Source organism: Natrix helvetica (assembly GCF_964273705.1).
Source record: "Natrix helvetica genome assembly, chromosome: 1".
NCBI classification, from domain to species: Eukaryota; Metazoa; Chordata; class Lepidosauria; order Squamata; family Natricidae; genus Natrix; species Natrix helvetica.
The window spans coordinates 184,712,470-184,725,793 of record NC_138548.1 but is presented as its reverse complement, the minus strand read 5'-3'; the positions used below and the strand labels follow the sequence as shown (position 1 = coordinate 184,725,793).

Below are 13,324 nucleotides of genomic sequence, written 5' to 3'. Positions count from 1 at the left end.
GAAGTAGAGAAGGGCGACAGAGGGAAGAAAGGAGGTAGGGAGGTGGAGGAGAGAGGGAGAAGAAAGTGATGGATAAGGTACAAATATGGTGTTTGGAAAGCAGAAGAGCCAATAATTGTTTTGGGGAGTTGATGGCAAGATGAACTGATGTAAACATTTAATAATACAATATGATGTTGGCTATGTAATAGTATACATGTGATTATATGTTATGAAAATGAATATATATACATACATACATACATATACATACATACATACATACATACATACATATATATATAAGATTAATAATTAATTATCCCATAAGCCACCCAGAGTTTCCTTGGGGTAAGAGGGCCGACTAATAAATTTTACAAATAAATACATAAAATTCGATTCCCATTCTTATTTTATGATTTTCTTATTAAAAACCTGCTTGCTGTTTTCCTCCTCTTGGAGAATACTGTTCTCTGGGAATTTTAAAGTTGTTATCTGGATACATCTTTATATCAATTGTAAATGTACTGAAAATTGCACTAATGAGATTATTTTTCACTGCAACAAGTAAAAATTGTACTTGGCAGATTTTTCCTCCCTATACAATTTCTGACATAATTTTAGTCATAATAGATAAGATGAATTATTATTTAACTGCCATGATACAGTGTTGTTCTTGCCAGTTTCTACCAGGAGAAAGTATTTGTCTACAGATGAGACTAAAGGGGGGGGGAGGGAGTGAGACCTCCCCAGAATTTACACTAGCAACTGTAATCAGGAAACCAACCAAGAATCTACAATTGATGTGCAAGACTCAGACCAATGACTCTATTTAGTATGTTTAAATCAAAGCAATTAGCCAACTTTGTAAAACAGGAGATTGTAAAGCTGCAAGTCCCGTCTTTGGCTGAACAGGAAAGAAAGGCAAAAGTTTTCATTACAATTTAGGAAGAAAACTGATAATGAGAGTTTAAAATTCCATAATTAAATCATTGAGAGCCTTCCCCAATTAGGAAAAATATCAAAATTAATGCAGAAAGAAGTACAATTTTATTTAGAAACTTTATGTTTGTCTTAGTTACACATACACAAAATAAACTCACACCACAACAAAATATTCTGCACCAGTATGATATAGAAGCTAGACTGAGATTCAGATTCAGGACCACCTTCAGCCATGTAAGTTTACTTTAGCCAAGCACTCTCTTGAAAGCCAATCTAATCAAAGGCTTCTTATGAAGGAACATTGAAGGAGAGAAACCTGAGTTCTGGTGGAAAGGCAAAAATATAAAGGTAGGAAATAAACATAAATGCTTACACAGTATTTTATAAATGCAACTGGGAATATATGTCATGGAACAAACCTGCAAACTTTAAATGACCTATCAACATTCAAATTATTACCATACTTGAACTAATTTTCATTTTATTTAAATCTATTTTACCACCACCTGATCATATTAAGAAAATATGTATATTTTTCCAATTACCCATGAATAATGTTGTAGATTGAAGATTAACACAATACTCTAGTCTACACCTAAAACAATGCCTAAAACCTCAAATACTGTAGCAATGAAAGCCATCTTGACTTTTGATACTAGTACTAGCTCTGGCAGACAACAGTAATTGTCTGCCAGAGCTGAATGGTAACACAGCCAAGATCATCTAACATCATTTTTGGCTTAGTTAACATTAAAGATAATCCTCAATTTAAAACAGTTCATTTAGTGACCATTCAAAGTTACAACGGCACAGAAAAAAGTGACTTATGACCCACACTTACAACTGTTGTAGCATCCCCTTGGTCATGTGATCAAAATATAGATGTTTGGCAACTGACCCATGTTTATGACAGTTGTAGTGCCCTGTGATTACCTTTTGCCTCCTTCTGACAAGCAAAGTTAATGGGGAAGCCAGATACACTTAACAACCAAGTTACTAACTTAACTGAAATAATTCACTTAACAGTTGCAAGAAAGTTTGTAAAATGGGACAAAACTCACTTAACAAATGTCTCATTTAGCAACAGACATTTTGGGTTCAATTGTGGTTGTAAGTTGAGGACTACCTGTATTAATGTCACCTATAGGTACATGAAATAGAGCTGACTTATCCATATATGGTGGCTGCAACATGAATTATTGTGTAATAAAACACCATATTATTTGTGTACAGTTTATGTTCATTAGACATGTAAATCAATAGAATGTGCAAGTTTTGTTATAAAAAATGAAACTCATGACAAAATTCCTAGAGAAGGGATTTAAAGTTTTAATAAGATACTACCCCATTTTTTTAAAAAAAAATTGAAGCCTGAACTCAGCCTGTTCAATTTTTATTTATATAATACACAGCAGAGTGTGTTTAAATCAAGTTGATTTAAATCACTAGTAAAAAGGCTTCATTTAAATCAAGTTGATTTAAATCATAATTTTTAAAGAGCAACTGTTATCTCTGGCCCGCAGCTCTTCTTCTGACTTGCTGTTGACTCACCGACAGTCCCATTCACTTTAATAGGATGGCTAGTGATGCGGCAGTGACACAACAAGGTGAGGGATGTGGCAGGCAGCAGGTGAATGGATGCCCGCTAACATGCGCTGCCTGATGGATCTGAAATAACAGGTGCTCTTTAAATGTAAGCATTCATTCTTGTTGATAGTTAGAATCTTTAATATTATTATTTGCAAACAAAATGAAGGTTTCCTATTTAGCTTGCAGAGCTTGGATTTATTGAGTGAGTTTACCAAAAATATAAATATTGCAGAATATACAGCCTTATGCTCAGGGGTGGGTTGCTGCCGGCTCGCTGTGCGGTTGACTATAAATTGTTCTGTGCATGTGCAGAACATGAACAAATTACTAAAAAACATGCCGGCAATGGCTGCAGCGACCAGGGACCCAGTTTGGGGGTGTGACCAGCCTGGGTTGCTGCCAGTTCTGCGACCAAGGCCAAAATACCACTACCGGTTTGCCCGAACCAGTAGCAACCAACCTCTGCTCATTCTACATAACTAAGCTCCATTTCATGCTGAATAAAGTGAATTATTAATGTATCTTAAATAGAAAATTACCTTTAGATTTTTACTCCAAAAGCATTTTATTAAAATAAATTTGATAAAAATTTAAAAAATCCAATTTGAATAAAAAAATCAATTAAAAAAATATCATTTTAATACACCGATACACAGGAATCTTGCAGCCTTGGAGATAGCCCAGAACTCAGTAGCATAGGATATGGTGTATTTTCAGAATACACCATTTAATCTATGCCAGATTAAAATGATCAATTAATTGGCTTTCATAAGCAGTACAGTTCTGGATTATAGTATGAGTCTGCATAAGTTTCTTGTTTATAATATTCAGCCAGCTTTTTCTCAGCATACTTCTATGCCAGTGTTGGTGAACCTTTTCAGCACCGAGTGCCGAATGCATACACATGCTTACCAGCCACCTGGTCTTCTGATTTCTGGCGTGCATGCGCAAGCCAGCTGCCCAGTGTGCATGCACGTGCCAGAAACCAGAAGAGCAGCTGCCCGATGCGCATGCACGGGAGATGATCTTCCGGCACACACATGCGCACCAGCCTAGTCTTCTGGTGCGCAGGAAGACCAGCTGGCTGGTGCGCATGCACGCACTAGAAACCAGAACATCATCTTCCAGCATGTGCATGTGCGCCAAGCAACTGCTCTTCCTGTTTCTGGCGCTCCTGCACGTGCGAAGGGCAGCTGGCCGGGGCGCCGGAACCCAGAAAAGCAACAGCTTGCATGCCAAGAGATGGCTCTGCGTGCCACTTCTGGCACATGTGCTATAGCTTTACCATCACAGTTCTATGCTGTGAAGAAGATTCGATTTGATTATTCCGAGCAAACTTTATTTTTATATATGTGAAACTGAACTGATTTTTTGGATATGTGCAAGAGTCACTGAAATACCTGCTCAATTAAGCAAACCTGCAGAGTACTGACAGAGAAAGTCAGATTTAAATTGTATCTGTTTTACCAAGAAACTGGGGAGAGCAGGATGAAAATTTGGGATGTTTCTCTCCCATCAAGGGCATAAGAGTTCAGTCTCCTGAAAATGTTTTTATTTTTATTTTATTTTTAAAAAGCTAAGGCTTCTTTAAAATTATTTTGCAAGTTAACTCTTCAAGCTGATATGAATTGTACCTTAATATACTGTGGTCTGATAGCTTGGCTGAACCTATAGATTATCTTTGAGAAATTCTATAACTGACGAAGTGCCAAACGATCAAGAGGGCCAACTTCCCAATCTTTGGGGGAAAAAAGTGGGGATGGGGATAAGTACTTCCAGCAAAGTAGACAAGAGTTAGTTTAACCCTAATATATGGTGAAATTCCAGAATATATACCTTGAATGCACTGCAGTAATAACAGGATTCAACAGTTTTGTTGAGAACAAATTGTGCCAGATTAAATTTATTTTGATTTGAGTAATTTCCTGAGTATGTGTGTTTGTGTGTATGTGCATGTATACACACGTGCTTTCAAGTCATTGTTGACTCCTGGTGACTGCCAGTCTCTGCAGTTTTCTTGGAAAGATTTTCAAAAGTGGTTTGCCACTGCCTTCTTCTTAGAGCTGAGCAAGAGTGATTGGCCTAAGGTCACCCAGTTAATTTTGTTCCTAAGGCAAGCTAGCACTCACATCTCCTGGTTTCTATTCTAGTGCCTTCAATCACAGAACCAGTTTCCTTAATAGACTGCAGGAATGCAATGGGCACAATGTATCTTGACATTACCACAGCACATGACAAACAGCCGTAACAGTATGGGCTTTTAACAAGCTTGTTAAGTGTGGAGTGGCAAGGTTAGATGGGTACATAGCTGGCTTAAAAACATCCAAAGAGCGCTCATCAATGGTTCTTCAAATTAGAGACAGAAATGAAGAGATCAGTCTCTGTTGTTAAATGTTTTTATTAATGACTTTGATGAAGTGGCTGATGGAATGTTCATCAAATTTGCACTAATACATATTTGGATGGTGTAGCCAATGACCAAGAAGAAAAAGTACCCTTAGAATTATCTGGATAGGTTGGGGTGGGGGGGAAAGCTGAAAACAATAGAATGAAATTTAACAGTATAAACATGAATGAACATTTCTTCACTTAGCAAACAAAAATCAAATGCAAATATAAGATGGGGAATACCTATATCTAGTAGGATATTGGTAATGCTACTGGTTAAAAGTATTTTGGAACAAGTGTTGACCACAAATTGAATATTAGATAATATGTACTATTATTAATACAATAAACAAATTCTTTGAGGCTACAGTGAAAACACATTACCATTTAGTGCAAATGTGATAAATTTTTAATAGGAATTTTTGCTGAAGTCTAAAAAGAAAGACAAAAGATCTTCAACTGTTTTGTTAACTTGAATGAAAGCAGTTGATTGAGTTCTTTGGTTTAAGATCAGCTGATAAGAGTGTTTGTTGGTTTATAGATCAATTAGAAAATTTTCCTTATCTAGATTTTGAATTTCCCTTATCTCTAAGATTCGAAATAAGAAAAGAGAAACAATTAGTCTGTGCTTATCTGATGATATACTACAAATTAAAGATGTCATTATGCTCCTCTGACATGTGGTTAGCAAAGAGAGAAATTCTCTTTGCTAACCACTATTAAATCAGTATCTAAGGATATCAGGTTTCAATAGGATTAATAACCCACTCATAGTATAGTATTCAAGGGTCTCATTCACATGCATCTCTTCCTTTAGTATCTTGCTGTCTACCTTCAGTTTAACAGCAATTATGACTGAGTCTGCCATTCATTTAATTGGAATTGAATCATTTGAATTCAATGTAACTTTAATATAAATTGCATGCTTAGGGCAATTATGGAACATACTATTAACTGGATATACACCTATGCAACTCTAATCTTAAGAGAAAAAGGCACATACAAAAAATGATACAAATGTCCTATTAAAATGCAGTCTTAACTATTTACAAATGTTGAAGGCAGTGATACCAGTTCAGTTTTTAGTTCACAGATGTTTTTTTAAAGGATTTAAAAACTTGCATCGTAATTTTCTTTCTATATAAACTTATGATATTCTAAACATTGTGACTACATTCATTTTACATAATTTTACATAATCTAGATGGCAATATCACTTAGACTTATATACCACTTCACAGAGCTTTACTGCCCTCTCCAAGCGGTTTACAGAGTCAGCACATTGCCCCCAACAATCTGGGTCCTCATTTTACCGACCTTGGAAGGATGGAAGGCTGAGTCAACCGATGAGATTCGATCTGCCAAACTGCTGCCTGCAGTACTGCACTCTAACCACTGCGCCACCACAGCTCATATAACTAGCCCAATAGGCAATGTCTACACTATTAATGGTTTATTTATGATACAATATCATCCCAAACTACAGGCTCTGGATGGTGCACAATTTTAGCAGTCACTGAATCTATATACAGCTTTCTGTGAAAATGAAGGTTTGATCATCTATAAAATAGAATATTAACAATTTACAAAAAACATGGGCATGTTATTTTGGGGTGCTATATTGTTTCTCCAAAAATGAACAGTCTTTTAAAAAAAACTGTCTTTACCAGAATTAGCAGAATGTTATTCAATAATTTTATCAGAGCAATTTACAATTGTAAATGGCTCATGGTGAATTCTTTAACAATAGCAATGTAATAGCATGAAAATTAAAGATGCATTAATAATATATTACCAAAACAATTCTACTTCCAAAGGAAATTGTTTGTGTATCTCTTAGTCTATTTCACAGCTTTATCTTGTGGTATAGAATTGCTCCAACATTATGTATGGAACCTATTCTCCTACAGTTCAAGAAGGCCATTAAGACTTAGCTATTTTCACAAGCTTGAAGTTAATGTGTTTGTGGAGCCTTTTGTTTAGACTAATGTTTTGTTGTTTTAATTGTATATTTGATATACTGTAAGCTTTTTTCAAGAATGCAAAAAGTTGATCTAATAAATATTTTATCTTTAATTTAATGGAAGATAATTGCCATACTTGCAAACAAAGCATCTGAAGGCAGAATAAGAGCAATGGATAGAAACTAATCAAGGAGAGAAGCAACCTAGAACTAAGGAGAAATTTCCTGTTAGAACAATTAGTCAGTCCAATGAATGACTTGCCTCCATAAGTTGTGGGTGCTCCAACACTGGAGGTTTTTAAGAGATTGAACAAATGCTTGACTGAAATGGTACAGGGTTTCCTTGAACAGAGAACTGAACTAGAAGAAGTCCAACTCTTTGTTATATTAAAACATGAGTATCCCAGTCTTTTGGCTTGCCTGGGTGGAATTGAGTGCAGAGGAATTGTCTCGGGACACATATAAAATATGTAATATAGTTAATATGTATAAATAACAATGTTAAACATTTGCAGTTTTGTGGGGCCGCATTACTAGCTGTCCAGGGCTACATGCAGCCTGTGGGTCACAGATTGGACAACCCTGTATTAAAATATTAGATATTTTATTTGGACAAAAATGAAATTAAAGATGAGTCTGGGCTAAATAAATCATTTATCTGCATTTAGATCTAGATAAACACCTATCGTTTCATTGCTTTCTTCTTCAAAAAAGGCAATTTTAAGTTTTTGCATAAACATGGTTTAAATGGGTCAAATAGAGACCAATATTTTAATGGAGGTTAATGTTCCAAAACTCAGCCTTACTTTCTAGTGATGTGCATAAGTTTGCAGTTGAGACATGTAACTAGGACACCATAACTACAGTACAACTATAAGCCTGCTGAAGAGAATCAGAGGGGAACTGTACAGTTCTTACAGTCTTGACAGATGACTAATGGCAGACATGTTTCTCTTATTTGCATTACTTGTCATATGCTAAATAATATATATATTTGCATTACCAATTTGCTTCTGTGTAAAGCTGCGAGTGCTGGGTATGTTCTGGGTTGGTCATTCTCAAGTGTGCTAGACTGAGTACTTACAATGGAAACATTTGAGTTATGTGTAATTTTTTAGGAGTTGCAGGCTTGGTTCTCACTTTATACAATGTGCTTAAATCAAAATGCTGGTTTTGTTTTGTCTTATTTTTTTCATGACTTTGATAATAAAACTACCATTTACAGCTTAGCAAATGTACCCAGTCATAACATCATAAGGCAGATAAGACTTTCTGCTATCATTAATGAAGTTAAGATGGGATCTTTAGCAGACCCATCACTGATAGGCATTAAAATTGTGGGAGAACTTCTCCCACACATTTCCCATCAATTCAAACTTGAGCCACAAGAGTTGTTACTTTAAAGTTTCACTTTGCAGCTTATGACAAAATCATGATAGGCTATGTATTTTTACCATGTGCAGGTCCATTGATCTGCTATACCAATTTGTAGTAGTGATTGAGGCACCAAGCTAGAAATTGGGAATCCTGCATTCTAGCCCTACTTTAAGCACAAAACCAGGTGACCTTTGGCTAGTCATTCTTCTCAGCCCCAGAAAACAGGCAATATATGAAATACAAATCACTTCCATTTTTTTCCTTTTTGCTAAACTGCAGGTAACAGTTCAGGCAGTTGCCAGGAGTCAAGATTGACATGAAGGCATGACCCCCCCCCCCCCAATGAAGTAATTGGTACAGAAAGTGTGAAAATCATTTGTCAGCATGTGCAAGGTAAAAAGGAGTAACTAGTCTGGGACAGCTTTATGAATTGATTCACATATTGTGCAAGATGTTATATTTGGTGCTTGTTTAGTAATATATGAATCCAGCTATTATGATGCATAAACCATGATTTGTGACTTGGTATGATATAAAAGAAGAGTCAACTGTGGCTCATTGAGATAATAGAATTCCAACTGATGAGAAATGTTTATCTTCGAATATGATCCTGATACAGGTAAAACATTCCAGAAAAATTGAAATTATTGAATTAAAAACGAATTTTTCTATACAATGCATAAGTAGACTACACAAATTGTCACATCTTTTGTTTTTATATTGGGTGAACAGCAAATAGATGGAAATATACAAAATCTGAATTTTATAGTTGAGGTTGGGATTCAAGTCTAAATAAGGTAAAGGTTCCCCTCGCACATATGTGCTAGTCGTTCCCGACTCTAGGGGGCAGTGCTCATCTCCGTTTCAAAGCCAAAGAGCCAGCACTATCCGAAGACGTCTCCGTAGTCATATGGCCAGCATGACTAAACGCAGAAAGGCTCACTGAACGCTGTTACCTTCCCACCAAAGTTGGTTCCTATTTTTCTACTTGCATTTTACATGCTTTTGAACTGCTAGGTTGGTAGAAGTTGGGACAAGTAATGGGAGCTCACTCCGTTATGTGACGCTAGGGATTCGAACCACCAACCTTTCTGATAGACAAGCTCAGTGTCTTAGCCACTGAGCCACCACATCCCTTAATTTAATTACCTTAAATAAGGCAATTAAAAAGTATATAGTATCAGGCTTTTCAATGTTAGGCTTGTAACACATGGCTGAAGTACATTTAATTCTTCTGAAAAATCTTTATGTATAATGTAGCAATTAGAAATGTCAAATTTTCAAAAAAACGTAGGAAAAATATGTATTCATTTGAAAAAAAATTACACTAGCCTATTATAGTCTACAGAAAACTGAACCACTGCATCGTTCATTCAGCTATATTTTTTAAGGCTACTAAATCAGGATACAAAAATCTGAATGACTAGTAGTTGGTAGTAGCAATGGAATGGATGATTTTGGGCCCGCCACTCTCTCTTAACCCATCCTGTCTCTTGGGGTTGTTATTGTTGGGAAAATAGGAGGAAGTATTAGATATGCTCATAACCTTTGACTTATAAATAATAAAGGCTGGGGAAAAATCAAAGAGATACCAAAAGTCTTGTTCCTGCCCTCTTATACCAGTCTGAATTTTTTGCAACCAGGTTTATTAGCCCTATTATATTTCCCAATTTTTTCTTTATGCTAATGTTTTCAGAGGCATTTTTGTGAAGGCATTTATAGCCTGCAGCATAGGCAATCCAATGGAAAGCTCCCCTTACAAGCAACATCTCTTTGAAAATAAATTACACACTTTTCTTTAAAATATTCATCTTCTGATGATGTCCATATAGAACAGCTTATGTAAAAAATAGTCATTGTATTTTAACAAATAAGGTGTTTGACCTTTGACTAGTATATGGAATTATACAGATAATAGGTTTACAAAGTCTGTTATCTTTTTAAGAAGAAACTGGAAACTTTTATTCAAAGTACAGGAGGAGGAAAGCAGTGAATAAATGCATCCCAGATTATTGCGCTTGGCATATGAATACTATCCTACTAATCAAAAGAATCAGAATGATTGATCTAAATCAGGGGTGTCAAACTCAAGGCCCGTGGGCCGGATCCGGCCCTTAGGGTGCTTAGATCCAGCCTGTGGGGCCAGCCTGGAAATAGCAAAGGACCGGCCAGTGGTGCTTCTGCTAGTGAAAATGGGTCAGTGTGTGTGTGTTCGGCCTAGACGGTCTCCTGCAGCACCCTGCTGGCAAAAACGGGGGAGGGGGGGCTGCAGAAGGTAATCTGTCCAGCCTCCTCCCCACCAGCTGGCCTGCAGAGGACAACTACAATGCTGATCCAGCCCTCCAAAAAATCCAGTTTGACATCCTTGATGTAAATTCTAAAGGATATAGTAATGCAGTATAACCCTCAATATATGAAAAAATCCAGAACTTTTTGAATGACTTAAAGGCATAGCTTCCAAACATTTTTCTTTCAGTACTTCAAGAATCTCAGCTTCTACGGTTATGAAGCTTCTCAAAAGTATATCTGAGTGAGAAATTTATAACTCTAAATGTTACAAAACTACAACCCCTTCATCCATGTAGTTCAGTGCTATCTGCATACTATCTGCACTATATAGTTTTATTTGCACTACACTACATGAAAAAGAATATATGTCTAGAATATAAAGAGATGACTTTGGGTCATTTCTCTCAGCCCAATTCAAATCATAGGGTTGTTGTGTGTAAATAGGAGGCAACAGCATATACAGTCTCAAGTTAACAAAAAATATAAATGGGATACAATCAAATAAACTAGTTTAAACCTTGATACGATAATCCTGATTTTTTTTCAATAACTAACATGAAGTATTGGACTGAAAGACAATTATTAGGGAAGTAAAAAAAAAGGAATGTGAGCACCTGTGTGTCTTATGTTTTAGCACTTTTAGGCCCAATTTTTATTTTTTGTCAAAGCATGTCGCTGCCAATTACAGATGACTAAGAATGCAATCTGGGAAATCTAACTAAATCAGCCAGCATCAACAGGGACACCCAGTTTAGCCTAATCTGATAGTCCAAGTCTCTGGTTTTGAAAGAGCCTCTAATCCCGTGAGCACTTTTTCAGAGGTTTGGAAGGGTAAACAGCATCCACTCTGCAGCTGTTGAATAATGTTTTGAAGAATTCAAAATTGTAGTTTTAATAACCAATCTACGCCTAAATAACCAATTCAAACAATGTATGTCACAGACTAATCTGAAACGGGGAAAACTCTACATTTTAAATGTAAAACCCCCTTACTGTCTCAGCTTTTTGAGTACTAACTATACTTCTATGAAAGCTAACAACATAGTATGTGATTACATGTTCTCAGATCTTAGAATATTCTAATTGAACTGGCAGATTTGGAGTGCAGAGGTACAGATAACTTCAAAACAGAAGCACAAATATTGTCTATTACTATCACTTGAGGTTTTGCAGCACAGCTCTAGCAGCCCTAATTCTTTAGTTTTTAATCTTTAGTTTTTAATTTGACCCTAATTTAATTTTCTTTATAGTATGTTTAGCACAATATACATTGTATAATTGACAAATTATATTAACAATAAAGAATTACTTCATTTAATATAACTCTTAACTTTACTGTGGTCATTAATTACTAAGCTAGACAGGTGAAGTACAAAAACTGAAACAGGAGGAAAAGTGAAACCAATCTCTCTCAAAAGCTGATACAAGTTTGTTTCAGATAGGCTCAGCCTTTCACAATATATATATATAGAGAGAGAGCCGAGGGGGAAAAAATTGTTCTAGAATGTAGGCTTGATTCAAAGAACTTTATTAGAAAGGGATTCTGAAAGCTTGTTAATCTCGGTGCACAATTTGGGCAGTTATAAAGATTAAAATGTTGAACTTAAAACATTGGGCTATGTGGAACTTTAGAAACAGAGGAAGAACGGCAGAGACTGCAGATCTAGCTTGGCCAGGCTGCCCCAACCCAGTCCGCACTACCAAGGAACTCCCTGCAGGAGAGGGGCGGGAAAATCCAAGCGGGTTTTGGGGCTGGGCCGCCAAACTCTTCTTTACCTAGGGCTAGGTGGCCAAGCTGCCACCTTGGGCGGGGAGGTTGGCGGGCAAGAGAAGCTGGAAAAAATGGGGTTGACTGCCAGGGCAAAACCGCTGTTCCCGAGTCACCACTGCAGCCGAGCGGGACACTCGCGGTCGAAGCTAAAGTAGCCGAGGCTTAGGCGGGCTTCTCACCGCCGGAGGAGAGGAAGGGGCCTCCCGCGCCGCCACGCCAAAAGGAGGAAGCCCAGGGCCGCTTCTCTCTGCAGGCGCGGAGGTCAAGAGGGCGGCGGCGGCGGGAGAGCAGAGTTCCCGCTAAAGCACCCTCCCCGGAACCTTGGGCGGCCGCCGCCGAATCGTCCCCTCCCCACCGAGGAAGCGCGGCGGCGGCGCCGTTCCCTCCGCTGCTCGCTCGCCCGGCCGCCGTCTCCATCCGCCATTATTCTTTGTTCTTCGCGCGGGCCGGCGGCGGCTGGGCTCGGCGGGAGAGAAGCGACTGCGGGAAAGAGGCGCCTCCATTTTAAATTAAGGCCACCCCGAGGCGGAGGGGAGACGACTCGGCAGCTGCTGGGGTGGCCAGGCTGGGGCTCGCCTCTCCGCCGCTCCTTCCTTCACTCTCGCTCCCCGCGACTGCCGTCTCCCTCCACCCCCACCCCCCGACACCCGCTCGCGAGGCAACCCCGCCTCAACGGCCGCGCCGCTGCTGGTAGTGGTGGTGGCGGCCCTGTGGCTGCCGCCCCTCCCTGTTTTTCTTCTCGGGCTGTTAGTCGCCTTCCTTCCTTCTCTTTGCTTTTCTCCTCTTACCGGCTACAGGCTGCTCCGTCACTGCTTTCGTTCGCGCCTAGGCTCTCGCCGCAGTTTTATTCTCTCCCCCACGTAACACACCGCGTCAAACTACACCTCCGCCGCGTCACTCACATAACACACACACGCTCTCTCAGGCTCTCCCAGCCCCGGCGACAGGCAGGCAGCAGCGGCCGACTGAGAGGAGAGAGAGGAGCCAGCCAGGGAGCAAGCGCCGCCGAGCATGCCTCGGCT

General features: G+C 38.5%; 1 protein-coding gene across 3 annotated transcripts in view; it reads right to left on the bottom strand.

The window, feature by feature from the left end:
• CREB1 (cAMP responsive element binding protein 1) overlaps positions 1–13,288 on the bottom strand; it is a 66,225-nt gene extending 52,937 nt beyond the window's left edge. Inside the window, exon 1 of one of the 3 annotated variants that reach the window (XM_081940339.1) lies at positions 13,091–13,288. The gene's annotated coding sequence lies outside the window, so the exon portion shown is untranslated. The remainder of the gene's footprint in view (positions 1–13,090) is intronic. The other 2 variants (XM_081940340.1, XM_081940341.1) reach the window with 2 other exon arrangements.
• Positions 13,289–13,324: the final 36 nt, after the last annotated feature.